General features: G+C 43.6%; 1 long non-coding RNA gene across 1 annotated transcript; it reads left to right on the top strand.

Moving 5' to 3' along the window:
- The first annotated feature begins 8,973 nt into the window (after positions 1-8,973).
- Positions 8,974-12,743, top strand: LOC115355215 (uncharacterized). Its single transcript, XR_003927857.1, has 3 exons — positions 8,974-9,088; positions 10,052-10,053; positions 12,731-12,743. It is a non-coding gene; the product is annotated as an uncharacterized LOC115355215 (long non-coding RNA).
- Positions 12,744-17,845: the final 5,102 nt, after the last annotated feature.

The raw sequence follows: 17,845 nt of genomic DNA on the forward strand, positions 1-17,845 counted from the left end.
GACTTAGGCAGTTTTATTTTGTCTAAGTCAAAAGAAAATGTGACTTAGGCAATTTTACATTATTTAGGCTATTTTAAGAGTTTCAAGATGGCAGCGGTATCAAGAAGAAAGAAAATTTTCTCTGCCAATGAAGTTATCTCAGTGATCCAGGGCTCATCTCCAATTGGTAAGTGATGAGGTTTAGTATAACTTTGGCATATAACATATTACAATTGCCTAAATCAACAAAGGCATGTTCAGAAATTTGCCTAAGTCATTTATTTCTGTTATGTTACATAACTGACTGACATTGTTTCTAGTATGTCAGTAGTCATCTTTTTTAGAACCTTTTTGAGTGACATTATCAATAAAGATCATCCAGTTAATTTTTGGTGATTTTTTTGTGTCTCCTGAAAAACCTGAAAAAATGACTTAGGTGATTATTTGAGGAAGGTGTTGATGAGTTTCTGGGGGGATCTGCTGCAGAGAGGAAGAAGAAGTCTGACGTCAGCTGGGAACGCTGCGTCAGCTTCGGCCGTCGGTGGCTGCTGCTGCCCCCTGCTGGAACAGAAAATGTGCGCCCCCTGCTGTTCATGTTGTGTTTCTCCGAGAACGCGGAATGACTGGATTCAGAGCTCCTTGTCTGGATTCAGGTGGACTTGTTCTGGTTTTTGTTTCTCGTGGGTTTGACAACATTTGGTCAGACTTTGGTCAAAGATTTTTTTTTTTTTTTTTTTTTTTTTTTTTAGGAACATCCTCCTCGTTCTGACTCTGAGGAGCATTTTCACGACTTGTGAAGGACTTGAGCCTCAAAGTTTAAGACTTATGGCTTGACTCGGGACCTGACTGCCAGGATTTGACTTTTTTTTTTTTTTCTAGAGCAGCGACTCTGGGCCAAACAGTCCCCTCTTCAGTCGACCCTCTGTTGAGCGTAGTGCACCTTTAATGGAGGGTTACAGCTGATACGAGGGCAGTTTTCCAGACGCTTCCATGCACACAGACATATCAGAGCTTTTCAGAAAACACAAAACACTAATTACAAGTCAAAATTTAATGCTTATGGTTAAAAAATAATAATAAATCACACGAGATGAACACAGTAAAACACACCTATGAACTTCAACATGTAAAGGTCAGAGGTCGCAGGTTTCTTCTCTGTCCTGCTCTCTATCAACAAGTATTATGGCCAAATCTCTTCAGCACATGAGCGACAATAACTGAAACACACGTGTGCGAGCGCACACACCCGCACACGCACGCGCACACTGCTCGAGTTGGTATTTGACAAGGTTGTGAAAGAAAGTAGACACACACACGCGCTTGCAATGGGACAGGTGCTCTGTTTCTCAAGAGAGTCGAGCAGCCACACACACACACACACACACACACACACACACACTGCATGGGCTGTTATTCGAGAGACACAGAGAGAGAGCGTGCAACAGCAGGTTAATAAGACATCCAGTATGATAAACAGTTAAAAGGAGAAAGATACACACACACACACACACACACACACACACACACACACACACACACACACAGTGTTGACCTACAGGTAGGACGTGAAGACGCTCAGGTTGCTCGGCAGGTCCCGGAGCCCCAGGTCGGCGCAGTCCACACGGTGAAGCAGCCCGTCCACCTCGCACCGACAGCGGCCAGGGCAGCCGGTCAGCCCCGGCCCCCTGTCCCCGGACACGGAGCTCCCCTGTCCGGCCGAACAGACCGCAAACACGGCCAGCAAAGCCACAAACCCCGGCATCTCCCCCACAGCTGGCCGGCCTAGTTAAAGTTTGAGCTCCAGCTCCAAAATGAAGCACAAAAAAACCAAAACAAAATAAAACAAAACCTGGAGCAGGATCACGCCGAGGTTTGGCTCAGTTTTAGTCTGCAGCTGGATCCAGAGTGGAAACGTTTGGATGAAACCTCCTGATTCAACAACAACAACAACAACAACCACACAACAAAAAAACCTAAAAAGTTTGTGAACAGGTGATGTAAAAGTGACAGAGTAAAAAATAAATGCAGACTGAAGTGTGTTCAGTTACGGTCCGTCTGCTCGTTTGGTCGCTTTCCAGCCTGCACGCGTGCAGCGAGAGAGAGAGAGAGAGAGAGAGAGAGAGAGAGAGAGAGAGAGAGAGAGAGAGAGAGAGCGCTACATCAGTGTGTAGCTGCTTCACTTTAAAACTCGATGTCACACCTTTGGATGGATCATGAGGCAGAAATAAACCAGAATCAGAGTCAGAATTAGTCGAATTGATAATTTACTAATAACATGTAATAATACTGGTATATTTACATAATTACACATACATTTTTTGGCTGCTCTCAATCTATATACGAAGTCTAAACATTAAAAAAAAATAAAATAAAATAATAATAAAAAAAAAATGGTGTCAGCAAATTAGCTCTCTAATGCCTGTTTAATAATCTTAGATTAAAAGTTAGCATGACGATGGGATGCTTCTCCATATATCCTAATTAAAGGCACAAAGTGCTGGAATCCAAATGATCCAAAAAATAATTCATTCATTCATTCATTCACTCATTCATTCATTCAATCAGAAGAACATGAGTGGCTAACTGTGATGCTGTGAAACACATCGCATAGGTATTTTGTATTATATTTTTCAAAATTATTGATACAAAAATAATAATTATCCTTAAGTCGTGAAGTAGGCTATCTCTGGACAACGGTATGTTCAAAGCCACCTGAGTGAATATTCGGTAAACATAATCTATAGGATGCATAGTCAGCTGACTGTCTCATTAAAAAATCTACAGTCAGAATAAAAACAGCTGTAAAAGACAGTTTAAACACAGATGATGCACTTGAACAATATGATGTTTCTATGTGGCTGAATAAATGAAACCTGCAGCCACCCCGTGTGACGAGGCTGATCCAACCTTTTTAGCTTGTAACATTTATGACCTCATAATCTTGCAGAATGTTCACATTTGCTCCCAAATTTGTGCGTATTTTCCCTCATAAATTTATAACTATATCGTGAATTTTTAATTTTCCTTTTATTTAATTTAATTTAATTTTTTTTTTTTTTTTTACCCACAATGGTCCTGATACACCACTGAAAGCTTTTCTAGCCGCTTTGAGCCAGGAGGAGGAGAGGAGTCCTGCTCTGAGGTCAGTGCTGCAGGTCTCTCTGCTGTCTGAAGCTCATCATCAGACAGTGATGGTGGCCTCCATAGGGGGCGCTGGCGAGCGTCTGCTCTGCTTGTCCCACACACAGGGACACTGCTTCACCTCAGGGAGCTCAGATGGAGTCCTGATCTGCTCGGGAGCTTTCACTCCGTCTCCTTCCTTCTTACCTGGAGAATCCTCCATTAGAACAGCAACCCACCAAGGTGAGACACACCTGGCTGTTAGAGGGGACGGGAGACGGCCTCTGATTGGTTCACTGCATGTTACGCCCAAAACACAGCCAGGATTCATGAAGAGACTCAGGACGAGCCTTTAGAGCCAGGAGCCTGGAGCAAACAGACTTTTTTCCTCGGTTAAAATACCTACTGCAGACTGTGCGCTTTAACAGAGCCCACTGTGACCCAGGCCAGAGCCCAGTTCACCCACGAGGGGGAGACACTGGCGCCCCCTCCTGGTGGGATGTAGCTCCACACACATTTCACTACAGATCTGAATGCACAGAACTCACGTCTCATATGCGACTACACCTCTACATCTCTCTCTCTCCATGTGAAACCAGCAGCTGGATGCAACCAGTCCCCACCCCTTATCTCCGGGTTGATGAAAGGAATTCTGGGAAATGTAGGAAATAAGTAACTGAAATCACTCTGAGGATCTGAGGGGGAGGAGGAGAGTGTTTAGGTTCATACAACTTTATAAAATGCTGTTCTGAATTATTCCCAGCTACCTCTATGCACACACACACACACACACACACACACACACACACACACACACACACACACAGTGAGAGAGAGAGAGAGGGAGAGAGACGCACACATAGTCCTGTGGTTAATAATTGAGAGTTCAACAACTCTATGAGCTGCCGCTGTAGGACTTACAGTCTCTGAGGTACAGATTATTCCAGGGCAGAAGAAGAGGAAGAAGCAGAAGAAGATGAAGAAGAAGAAGAATCCTTAAAGAGAAGGTTCAACCAAGGAGCTAAAACCACAGGTGACTTGTTGTTTATTTTATTTGGTTAAATTTAATTTTGCAGGGGCAATGCACATAGATCAACATTTACATAAACATGTGTGGCAGCTCATTTTCTAACATATACAACTATAAAAACAATCCCATATAAAACAAAGCACAGTTACAACATTACACATTAGAATAAAACAAAGATCACATCATGGAAATAAGTTGTGTGTCCAGAGAGTCAACATGATGGCTCCTGGCTTCAAAACAGTCAGTAAGCAGTGTTGTTTACAGTCTGTGGTTTTATTCAGATTTGAACACCTAATAAAAACAAATAAATTATTTTTCCTGTATGTGAATGTTTCCCAGCAGTCAGATTCAGTCAGACTCTGACCTCTAGTGGTCAATCTCCTGTACTGCAGCCTAAAAATAAAACTGAGAGGAACTGTCAACCAGCGGGTCTCAAACTGAGGCCTGGGGACGCCTGAGGGTCCTTAAGGGAATCTTCAGTAAATTAAGAAAATTTACTTTCACTACTCTAAATTCATCAGACATTATACCAGCTAGAGAATGTACATGACTGAGTAAAGTAATCCCAGATTTCACCGCTCTCATCTTCCCATGACCAGTGAAGACTCTTCTACTGATCAGCGTGAAGCCAAAAACTAAAAATCTGTCCTACATGGGTCCATGAGGCTAAACGTCACAAGCTGGGTTCTGCATCAGACATACAGAGAGAAAGACAGACTGCTGTGGTTTGCAGGTATAGCAATTTAAAACCCTGAAAGGCTTGGAAAATCAAGCTGTTTTTTAAAGAGGGATAGAAGACGACAGGTCTAAAACTTCAGGTCAGCAGGAATGGTTTCAAAGGGTTTAAAGGTTTTCATATAAAATGCACACATCAAATTTACAATAATATAAGGAAGTTCAAATATGGGCCAAAACTGACATGTTTCAGATAGGAACATTTGTATGGCGTATAATAACAGTAGCAACAATGAAATTTACATAAAAAGCATGATTAGAGATGACATTATCCAGGCTTTCACACACTAACACAGACTGTATAAAACTACATACATACGACTGGATTTGATACAGTGCTGCTGTTTCCTGGTAAAAAGTAAAATGCACCTTTCATCTCCACTAGAACAGTGTAAGAAGGGAAAAGCGGCAATATTTCTCTTTGGTTGAACATCTTTTATTAGGGGTCATATCTACACAGGATTAACTAAAGAGCAGGACTACAGTCCAAACAGGGCATTTTAGCCTGTGAATCATCAAAGACAGGAGATCAGATGAATACCCATGCCTCAAAAAAGAAAGGACAAAGGACAGGACAAAAGAAATATGTCCATGTTCTTGTACTTGTGTGATGTTAGAAGTCATAGTCATAAATTTTTTTGGCGCCGCCCCTGCTGCAGGCTGGCGACTCGGTCACCGCGTGTTGTCTGTTTTTTATTGTTCTTAACTGTTTTTAATCTATTCTCGAGTTACACTTCTACTGTTGGGCATTGATCCTGTGTCAAAGTCACAATGTTTGGATTCAGCTCTCCCACCATGGTGCTGCTTGGATGGCTGTGCCTAACCTATTGTTGGAGCAGCGTGCAGCCACTTGGCGTGGACTGCATTACACCTGTCATACTCACCTACAGCCGGGAGAGGCTCCTTGAACTCCGACCTGCTGGAACAGAGGCAACCGCAAGAGACGGGTTTGCTTCGTACATACCCCCAGAACTAAGGCCAGAAAAAAGGAGGAAGAGAGGCCGTAGAGGCGGCGTGAAAGTCAGAAACAGACGGCGACACTTTAAACCATTCTTCCCCTCAGTTATAATGGGAAACGTACGCTCCCTGTCAAATAAAGTGGACGACCTCTTTCGCCAGTGCAGTCTCCTTTGTTTCACGGAGACGTGGTTGACTGATAATACTCCCTCTTCCTTTCTTGAAATGGACGGATTCACGTTATCTCGTCTGGACAGGGTCCGTATGAACACAAGCAAGAAGGCTGGCGGTGGCCTGTGTCTCTACACGAATAACAGATGGTGTTTCCCTGGGCATATCACGGTGAAGCGGACTGTTTCGGACCCAGACATTGAACTTCTAGCGGTGAGTTGCCGGCCGTATTAGTTACCCCGTGAGATATCCCACGTTATTGTCATTGTGGTCTACATACCGCCATCTGCTAACGCTAAAACGGCAACGAACACTATATATAGCATCACGCATGAACTGCAGAGTCGCTCTCCTGATGCACTGATGATTGTAAACGGAGACTTCAATCACTGCACGCTTTCCTCTGCTCTGCCTTCGTTCAAACAATTTGTCACCTGTCCTACCAGGAATGACAGAACTATTGACTTATTTTATTGTAATTTTAAGGACAGTTATGTATCGCACTCATTACCTCCCCTGGGACAATCAGATCACAATCTAGTGTACCTGAGCACTAAGTACACCCCGATTGTGCGCAGACAGCCTGCTACAACTAAAACTGAGCGGGAATGGTCAGAGGAGGCCAGCAACAAACTTCAGTGGGAGCTTGAGTGTACTGACTGATCTATCTTCTTTGAGGACAGTGATGAGTTCTGCCGAATGACTGACTATATTAACTTCTGTTATGAAAAAGATATCCCCTGTAAAACAATTAAATGCTATTCGAATAATAAACCCTGGGTGACAGGGGATGTGAGGGAGGCTATTAAAAGGAAAAAGGTCGCTTTTGCCAGTGGAGAGAGGGAGAGTATTAAAACTGCTCAGAAAAGCTTGAAATGTGTCATACGGCAGGCAAAAAGGGTGTACAAACAGAAGATAGAGAATAAGGTACAGGACCGAAATAGTAAGGCTGTGTGGGATAGTATGAAGCTTGTAACTGGCTGTGGTGTGACCAGAGGGGGCCTCATGAAAGAGGGGGTCACTCCTAATGAGGTAAACTCTTTCTTTGCCAGATTCGATAGGCATGACTTTTCCAGTGAACAGGCCCAGGTCTCTCTATCTTTGTTGCAGAGAGATAGTGATAGCACACTTCCCCCTGTAACCATCACAGTAGACCAAGTTCGCCATCAGCTGAAAAGAATTAAAACCAACAAGGGAGCTGGTCCTGATGGTGCTCACCCACGTGTTTTAAGAACCTGTGCAGACCAGCTGTGCTTTGTGTTTCATTATGTTTTTTCTCTTTTACTTTCTGTGCCAAGAACATCTGTAACACCCAGCCTGCCTATGTTGTGGAAAACCTCTTGTATTATACCAGTTCCCAAGAAGAAATGACCGGTTCATGAGTTAAATGATTTGAGATAGCCCTGACCTCCCAAATTATGAAATGTTTCGAGAGGACACTATTAGAGCCTCTTTCTTCACAGGTCCAGTCATTTCAGGACCCGCTCCAGTTCGCTTATAGGAAGGGACTAGGGGTTGATGATGCACTTTTACATATGCTACATCGTATATACAGTCATCTTGAGAAAGCAGCTAGTTATATACGCATCACTTTTTTTGACTTCTCAAGTGCATTTAATACGATCCAGCCGCACCTGCTTGCCTCCAAACTGATTAACTGCAACTATTGAGCTGCTGATGGACTATCTTATCGACAGGCCACAATATGTCAGACATGATGGCCAGACCTCTGACACCATCCTGACTAAAACAGGGGCCCCACAAGGTACAGTCTTGGCGCCTTTTTTATTTTCCTTATATACTGCTGACTACAGGTGTAATGATGACGAGTGCTTCCTCCAAAAATATGCTGATGATTCAGCTATGGTCGGCCTTATAATAAATGGCGAGGAGCAGAGGTATCGAGAGGAAGTGGACAAATTTGTCAAATGGTGTGAAGTCAACCACTTAATCCTGAATGTTAATAAAACTAAAGAGTTAGTTATAGACTTCAGGAGGAAAAAAGTCAGGCCTGTTCCTCTAATCATCAATAGCTGCCTGATAGAGATTGTGTCATCCTATAATACCTTGGTGTACATATTGATGAGGGCCTGAATTGGAAAGAGAACAGCAGTGCTGTGATTAAAAAAGCCCAATCCAGGCTGTTCTTTCTCCGAAAATTGAGATGCTTTGATGTGGGCAGGAGTCTTTTAAATGTGTTTTATCAAAGTATTGTGGCCAGTGTTTCGTTTTATGCTGTTGTATGTTGGGGCAACAGCATCACGGCTGACGATAAGAACAAAGTAAATAAATTAATCAAAAAGGCTGGATCAATAGTTGGTTGCCCACTTGATCCTCTCGAGAGTGTCATGGAAGCCAGAACTAGGCGGAAGCTGAGGGCCATACTTGAACATGAGGATCATCCACTGCATAGTGTGTTCAGGGGCCTGCGGAGTTCGTTCAGAGACCGGCTGTTAATGCCAAAGTGCTCCACAGAGCGTTATAGGAAGTCCTTTGTGCTCACAGTTATCAGGTTGCTTAATAGCACGCACTAGGGTGGCAATTAGTAGAGCACTACTTGCTGGCCCGAGAACATTTATTTCCCGTGCTTTCTTGTGTTTTTGTTAGGTGCAATATAAACTTACTTCATTCTTAATCAGTATTGGGACTGCAGCGATCCTTTGACGGCCCCTGATGTAATTCATGAATGTATTCCATTGTTACGAAATGTATATGTTATCGTATATGTCTTATGCGCTGGTGACCTTTTAAATTTCCCCCCCGGGGATCAATAAAGATATATTATTATTATATTATTAGAAGTGTTTCTCCACACAGGAGGAGACTCTCACTCCATCTGACACAGAGACACTGAGGAACCATGTGACCCAACCCCAAAGCCCGGGTACAGAGGCTGAGTGAATGTGGAGGTGAAGGTGTGGAGGTGGATCAGTGTGTCAGAGGAGACGCTGTAGAAGGACAGAGAGCCAGCAGGCCAGTCCAGATACACTGCCACTCTGTTAGAGGAGGGGGGGGCAGGGATGTCTGTAATGATGTCGTTATGCCTGACAGAGAAACTTTCATCAGAGCAGATCAGACTCCAGGAGTTTTTGTTCCGTCCAAAACAGCTGTCAGCACCGGCTCCTGTCCTGCTGATTCCTCTGTAAGTCACTGCGATATTAACCTCTCCTTCCCACTCGACCTCCCAGTAACAGCGACCAGTCAGACCATCTCTACACAGGATCTGCCACCACCAGTAGTCAAACCTCTCTGGGTGATCAGGATATGCCTGCTTCTGTCCCACTGTCACCTTCCTGTTGTCCTCAGACAGGACGAGGTGTCTGTGTGCTGTGTTTGTGTCCAGTTTGAGTTCACAGGAATCTGATGGAGAGAACAAGACACAAAACACCAGCAGATTGTTATCTAACACACCTGTTGGCTTTATTATCTGTTGCTTTATTAACAGTTTCAAGTCAATCGTTTAACACGTTCATGATGCCAGAGCTGTTTATATGGAAAGCAAAAGGTTTTTATGAAAAATCATTTTTGTATTTCTCTTTTTATCCCCGTTTTTTATTAATATAATTGCAGTTCTTTTAATTATGCACTTTGAAGGTTAAGTTTTATTCTATTATATCTTGCTATATGAAGTACTTTGTAGTTTTGTTTTGAAAAATACAACACAATAATAATTATAATAATGATAATAATTGTTGTGGTTGTTCTTATTACTATTATTACAATTAGCAATATTGACATTATTCTTATTGTTGTTTTGTTATTGTTATTATTATCATTCTAATTACAGTTTAGTAGCAAACACATAATAGAACTGTGGTCATAATTCATTATAATTGGCCTGTCATTGGTTCTAACATTCAACATGTTCAGTTCTGTTTTGTGCCTTTCTGTGTTACTCGTTCACTTTAAGAGCTGAGTGTGATGCCATAGTAACGGGTAACTCCTTGTGGCAGTTTAAAAGCAGTGTGTGGTGCGTGTTACGGCTCCATGTTACTGAGCAGCAACATGTGTTAGCACTGCAACAAACAACACGCCAGTTAGCCGAGTCAAGCAGAGAAGTTGTCTGCTTCTGTTTCCCCACAACATCCACACTGGAAACACACAACTTCCACATGTTAGACATTTCATTACAGAGATGGATACCACTCAGTCAGGATGATACAAGCATGGACATTTTAACTTTGTAGATGTCTGTTGTGATAAAATGAATCAAAATCAATTGATCAAAATTAAACAGCCAAATGAGGATCAGGGAATAAAGACAGTGTTTGTTCTCGAGCAGCAACTAAATGATTTTTGGTTCAACATTAAAAGCAGCTGAGAACAAACAGCAGAAGCTGCAGCTGCACCATCTAAAAAGCTGAATGTTTGCTGCTTTGTGTTCAGGAATCAAACTAAATCCACACTTACACTTCCTCACACCTGGTTTCAACCTCTGCTCTCCACCATGGTCCACCCTGGAGGAAGAAACAGAGTCAGAGCAGCAGATTCTCTTTGAGGATGGAAACATGGGCAGTGAATAACCTTCCCAATTAAGGATTTAGCAGAGCACGTCACTCATATCCACCATTCAACATCAAACAATACTCCTCAGCCCTCTAGAAGACATTGTGTGTGTCTCTCCATACCTGAGAGCCTCCAGTCTCCAGGTTGGATCCTCCAGTCCAGCAGAGAGCAGCTTCACTCCTGAGTCTCCTGGATGATTGTAGCTCAGGTCCAGCTCTCTCAGATGGGAGGGGTTGGAGCTCAGAGCTGAGGCCAGAGAAGCACAGCCTTCCTGTGTGAGCAGACAGCCTGACAGCCTGCACATGGACACACCAAACACAACAACACAGTCTGATACAGATACATGTTGGATTTTCTCATCAGCACACTATTCTGAAATTAGCTGGGTTCATTCAGACAAACATTCAAAAGTATGATCGGCTTTGTGTTTTCATTTAGCCCAGTTTGATAGCTCTTGAGTTCTCTGATCCTGACCTGAGAGCCTCCAGTCTGCAGTGTGGACTCTCCAGTCCAGCAGAGAGACGCTTCACGCCTGAATCCTGCAGCTGGTTGTTACTCAGGTCCAGCTCTCTCAGACTAGAGGACTGGGATCTGAGAACTGAGGCCAGAGCTGCACAGCTTCTCTCTGACAGATTACAGTCACTCAGCCTGAGGAGGAATTAGTGAAGAACAAGGTAAATTTGAAAAAGTAAACTTTTTCCTCATGTAATAAGGTTCACCTATAGTTCACCAAAGTTAAAGTATTAAATAAATCCAATTCTAAATGAACCTACACAGATTTCTTGGAGGCTTTGACCACTGGCAGCAGCTTCAGAAGAGCCTCCTCTGAAGCAGAGTATTTCTTCAGGTTAAACACCTCCAGATCTTCTTCTGATGACAGTAAGATGAAGACCAGAGCTGACCACTGAGCAGGGGACAGTTTGACTGTGGAGAGACGTCCTGATCTCAGGTACTGTTGGATCTCCTCCACTAGAGAATGGTCCTTAAGCTCATTCAGACAGTGGAACAGGTTGATGCTTCTCTCTGGAGAGGGACTGTCCTTGATCTTCTCCTTGATGTACTGGACTGTTTCCTGATTGGTCTGTGAGCTACTTCCTGTCTGTATCATCAGGCCTCGTAGGAGAGTCTGATTGGTCTGCAGTGAAAGACCCAGGAGGAAGCGCAGGAACAGGTCCAGGTGTCCATTTGGACTCTGTAAGGCCTTGTCCACAGCACTCTGGAGGAGGGGTTTTCGTTTTAGTTTGAATTTGTTGAACACTGCAGACCACCAGGAGGTAGATTTTTGTGTCAGCAGATTGACTCCAGAGTTGATGAAGGTCAGAAAGACATAAAGAGCAGCCAGAAACTCCTGAAGGCTCAGATGGACGAAGCAGAAAACCTTGTCCTGGTGCAGCCCACGCTCCTCTTTAAAGATCTGTGTGAACACTCCTGAGTACACTGAGGCTGCTCTGATATCAATGCCACACTCTGCCAGGTCTGCTTCATAGAAGATCAGGTTGCCTTTCTCCAGCTGCTCAAAAGCCAGTTTTCCCAGAGACAGGATCATCTCCCTGGTCTCTGGAGTCCAGAGTGGATCTGTCCCAGCTCTCCCATGATACTTGACGTTCTGCACTTTGGACTGAACCAGCAGGAAATGGATGTACATCTCAGTCAGGGTCTTGGGCAGGTCTCCTCTCTCACTGGTTTTCAACACGTCCTCCAGAACTGTAGCAGTGATCCAGCAGAAGACTGGGATGTGGCACATGATGTGGAGGCTTCGGGACGTCTTGATGTGGGAGATGATTCTGCTGGCCTGCTCCTCATCTTTGAATCTCTTCCTGAAGTATTCCTCCTTCTGTGGGTCAGTGAAGCCTCTCACCTCCGTCACCATGTCAACACACTCAGGAGGGATCTGATTGGCCGCTGCGGGTCGTGTGGTTATCCAGAGGCGAGCAGAGGGAAGCAGGTTCCCCTTGATGAGGTTTGTCAGCAGAAGGTCCACTGAGGTGGGCTCTGTAACATCAGTCAGGATCTGGTTGTTGTTGAAGTCCAGAGGAAGTCGACACTCATCCAGACCGTCAAAGATCAACACAACCTGGAACTGCTCAAACCTGCTGATTCCTGCTTCTTTGGTCTCAGTGAAGAAGTGATGAACAAGTTCCACCAAGCTCAACTTTTTCCCTCTCAGCAGATTCAGCTCTCTGAAAGTGAATGGAAATGTGAAGTGGACATGCTGGTTGGCTTTGTGTTCAGCCCAGTCCAGAGTGAACTTCTGTGTTAAGACTGTTTTCCCAATGCCAGCCACTCCCTTTGTCATAACTGTCCTGATTGGTCCATCTCTTCCAGGTAAAGGTTTAAAGATGTCCTCACATCTGATTGGTGTTTCTGGTGTGTCTGGTTTCCTGGATGCTGTTTCAATCCATCTGACCTCATGTTCCTCATTGAGCTCTCCACTCCCTCCCTCTGTGATGTACAGCTCTGTGTAGATCTGATTCAGAAGTGTTGGGTTTCCTGCTTTAGCAATCCCCTCAAACACACACTCACACTTCTTCTTCAGCTTAGATTTGAGTTCACATTGGCAAAGAGCAGCAAGAGTTTCTGAATGAACAAACAAAAACATCAACAAAACAATGTTGTATTACATATGAAAAACATGAATATTTCCTGGTTAGTGTATCTATTAGTCCTGTTCGACTGTCAGAACGTAGCGAGGTGCGCCGAGACCTGAAGGCTATTTTACGAGTTCTGCAATCGTTTCTATGGCAACAACATGGTTCCAGGTTAGAGTTCCTGGAAGCTGATTTGGGCCCTGCTCCAGGAACTTTTAGGAGAAGCTAAAAGGGCTGTCTGTCTTGACTGGTCAAGGCGTTGCCATGACAACACCTCTGTAAACATGTGCTATCAGAGCACAACAACACAAAGCAGCCGCCGCCAAACAACAGACTGCAGGAACAAACAAAGAGCTGCACGTCCCGATCAGGATTTGGGGAGAATAATGTTCACAGTTGAACAAACAACACAGCCCTGCCTCAGCCGGAGCGCCGCCGCTGTCCCGGGGAAGCCGGCGGGATGAGACGGGAAAACAGGAAGCTGCTTTTCACCAGCAGGCAGGAGGAGGACGAGCCGCCCTCTGCTGGCCGGGAGGAAAACTCAGAGGCTGAAATAATCTGTCATCAAGCAACAGCCTGACGCATCACAGCTGCTTTGATCTGATTGGCTGTTTCACTCGGCTGTTAATTAATATTTTTCAGTAACGAATGGGAGTTTGTGAGAAATGAGGAGGAAAATTTAAAAGTTTCTCAGAGTTTAGGAGAGCTGGACGTCGAGTGCACAGCCAAAGAAGAAAAATCTTGAAGCAAAAAGACTAAAAATAAGATTTTTTTAATTTAAATTTATTTTTTTTTCCTTACTGCTCCACAGACACTCAGCCAGCTCCTCCTGCTTCATCCTCCTCAGGAAGTGCAGTGTGATCTGCAGAAAAAACTCCCTGCTCCTCCTCTGCTCTTCCTCCTCATCCTCCCTCTGCCTCTCTGAGCATTCTGGGTAATTTGGACTCAGAGACCTCTGTAGATTTTTCAGCTCATTCTTCACAAAGGTGACCATGTTCTCCTCCAGCAGCTGCAACAGAAAAATAAAAGAATTAAACTTCCATATTAAATTTTGGACACAAAACACAAAATCAGATCCAGGTCAAAGAGCCTGAGGCTGGGCTGCACCAACGAGGATTCATTTTTAAACCCAGTTAAATCACGGTTTGCACCGACCTTTAAAACAGCTTGAAAATGAAGATGGGTTCAGTTTAAACGTCTCTTTAAACCTCAGTTTAGTTTCTAATCTAAAACTAGATTAAGTTGAATCCTGATCCTCCAAAACTGGTGGTTGATCAATTGGTTTGGTTTTAACTTTAATTTACACTTGAGGGGCTTTAACTTTGAAAATGTCTGCATTTTGGAGCAAAATGATGGAGTTGTTCAAAGACAGAGACAGACTGTCCTGTCAGTCAGAAAGTCTCTTTTTTCTAATGATTGTGTTTTCTTTTATCTTGCAGGATTTGTCCGGCCTACTGCATTTCTTCAGCCCAACCTGTTTCTCAGAAGAGGAGGAGAAGTTTGAACGTCTGTGGAGCCACGATGAGCAGCTCACTGCTTGTTAGCGAGCCACAGCAAACTGGTTCCCCTGTCAGAGGAAACAGACAAACTGCTTTCTCTCTTTCTGCTTCCTGGCTTCTGACAGCATGTGAGTCCGTCTGCTTTTAGTCCTCAACCTTCATGTGATCACTTGTTCCTCTGTTTTCCCAGTGAGCATCTTCACTTAACTGTCATCCGCTGAGGAAAGTTGAAATCTGTAAACTTGGACCAACTGAATCAGGATCAGTTTTTCATTGAGCAGCAGAGCTCTGCTTCCTTTGAAATCTGATCTGCTCTTTTTAAACCAGGCTTTGCTAAACTCCCAGGGCTCAAAATGACGTTTTTCCCTCAGTGTCCGGAAGCTGTCCCGAATTCTGCCTTCAGCTGTCCCAGACTGAACAACCACTGTCCAAAATTAAAGATCTTTTTTTCATTGTACACAGTACATATGGTTTAATAACTTTATTTCAGTAAGTCATCACTTTACTGACACACTCTGGTCCAACATGGAAGTTCTGCTTGTTCACTGCACTGATATCTGAATAAAAACATGAAATCAGCCGAGGTGTTTGGCCACAGTCACTTTTCAATATTCTCTTGCTGACTGGCTGAGTGACTGTTTTTGCTGTATTTCTGACTGCTGGATCAGTAAATGCATCACAAACTGCAGTGCAAATGCAAACCTGTCTCTGATTGGTGGACACTGATGGAAATGTACACACACACTGTCTTTCAGCATCAGTCCTCTTCTTGTGCTGCTGCTTTGCCACTTTTTCCTGCCTTCTCTGCATCACAGAGTGGAACCTCTGGGCCGTGGACGGAGGTGCACAGCTGCCCGTGTGAAGCGGCTGATTTCTGCAAACAGCCCGTGTTGGAGATCCAACATGGAAGCATTTTGCATTCAGCCTTGTGAGCGTATTCTTGTCTAAAGCAGCGAGTTCTGCAGGCAGCTCAGCTCACATCAGATATTTTACAAAGCCAAGTGGCAACGAGCCGATGGAAGAAAAGCTGAGCGCTGTAGAAGCAGTGAGAGACACCAGCTTTTAATCCCTGTGGACAGAGTGACTGACACAAACCATGTGGACACAGCCTCCCAGTGACGCTCTGCCTTCATCACCAGTAGGCACACTGACACATTTCACTTCTTTTACAATCATTTCATTTGTGACGGTGAGTTTCTCTACTGTTCCAGACACTGTAGATTTGTGTCCCCGCTGCTGTTTTTATCGTCCCCAGGACGATAAAACCCGACATCCTTCATTTCCAACTCTGACTCTGACGGGAACTAATCTCAGATTAAATGAATCCTTGTTGCTGTAATCCAGCCTGAAAGATGTGAAGAGAGCAGCACGGAGACAATTCAGAGCAGAATGGCTGTTTTTCAGTCGCTATGTTGTTGGACATTTGCACACCTTAAATATGGAGGCCAGGTCTGTTTGATGCTGCTGGGCAGACTGAGCACTGGGAACCTCTGAGCTCTGCTGCTGGACTCTGTGGAGGACACACACACACACACACACACACACACACACACACACACATGGTTATTGGATGTGATGTTTTGAAAGAGGAAACTCAGTCAACAGAGTCTGAAGGATCAAACCAATTCTGGATCTCATGAATCTGATGACAGAAAAACAACTGATTTATAATCAATGTGAAATAATTACCCATCATCCTCAGAGAGGTGGCTGCCTCTGAACCAAATAAGACGACCCTTAGAGCGATCACTCTTCATGGACACACAGCTGGGCTCAGGTCCAGGTCCAGGGGAGTCTGGTCTCTTCTGCTGGATCCTGATAGAAACATCATGAACACACTGAAGGGATTTGCTTTACTTTCTTAGTGACAAACTAAGAAAATAATAACTTATTTTGAGAAACATTAAAAAATAGAAATAAAATATGATCTAAACACACAGAGAGCTTTTCCTGTGAATAATGCTGCTGTGCTGATTTGCCTGCTGAGCTCTGAGATGGAGAACAGTCATGGACAGTCAGAGATCCTCATCTCACCTCTTAGCTTTGGTCTGGCTGTCATGTTCCCCAGACAGAGAGCTTTCAGAGGCAGGGAGCCCCTCCTCTCTCTCCTCACACACATCCATAGCCGAGCCGACACCTTGACACAAACACAGCGGCTCATTCATGACAACAAGCTTTCCATGACAGGATGTGTGCTGTCTTCCTGTCAGCACCATGTCACATATACAGAGTGGACGTAACACTCAGAGCAGCCGCCCTTTACATCAAACCCACTGAGCAGCTTCATCTACAGAGGACTTTGAATCCTCTGGGACTCTTCACACTGGGAAAGGCTGAGGGAGAATTAGACTCTGATACTGTTTGGCAGTCAAGCTTATCCATGTTGACTACTTACTTTATGTATATTTTACCCATCAAATAAGTTGACTTGCGGACTTGAAGTTTTGTCCTCATTGTCAGGTATTAATGTTGAAAATTATGTCAATAATACTGTCTCTTATTTTTCTGTTAAGAGAAAAAATGCACCAGACATTCTTAACCATCCAAATCTTCTCTTCCCCAGGTGTGCAGAAAGATGAAATCCACCTGCACTGCAAAAACTCAAAATCTTACCAAGATTATTTGTCTTATTTCAAGTCAAAAATGTCTTATTCCTAGTCAAAATATCTCGTTACACTTAAAATAAGACATGATCACCTCAGAAGTAACTTGTTTTTAGACAATTGTCTCTTGTTTCAAGTGAAAATTTGCTTGAAACAAGTGAAAATTTGCTTGTTTCATTGGCAAAATTTGTTTCTTGTTTCTAGCTAATTTTCACTTATTTCAAGTGAATTTTCACTTTTTCCACTGGCAAATTTTGCCAATGAAACAAGCAAATTTTCACTTGTTTCAAGTGAATTTTCACTTGAAACAAGTGAAAATTGTCTAAAAACAATTTACTTCTGAGGTGATCATGTCTTATTTTAAGTGTAATTAGATATTTTGACTAGAAATAAGATATTTTTGACTTAAAATAAGACAAATAATCTTGGTAAGATTTTGTGTTTTTGCAGTGTGTTCATAAAATGGAGGTGTGTGTCTGAGTGTTTTTTATTAGCAGAAGGTAACGCTTCCTAAAAACTGAATGAGGGCAGCTGTTGTGCCGTGTGCAAAATACTCTGCACACGTCCAAGAACTGAACAAGAACACGTCTGTAGGAGGAAAAAGAGCTTCAGCAGCTGAAATCCACCGTGGATCCTGACTGTTTGGTTCAGTTCAGA

This window comes from Myripristis murdjan, chromosome 23 (assembly GCF_902150065.1).
Source record: "Myripristis murdjan chromosome 23, fMyrMur1.1, whole genome shotgun sequence".
NCBI classification, from domain to species: Eukaryota; Metazoa; Chordata; class Actinopteri; order Holocentriformes; family Holocentridae; genus Myripristis; species Myripristis murdjan.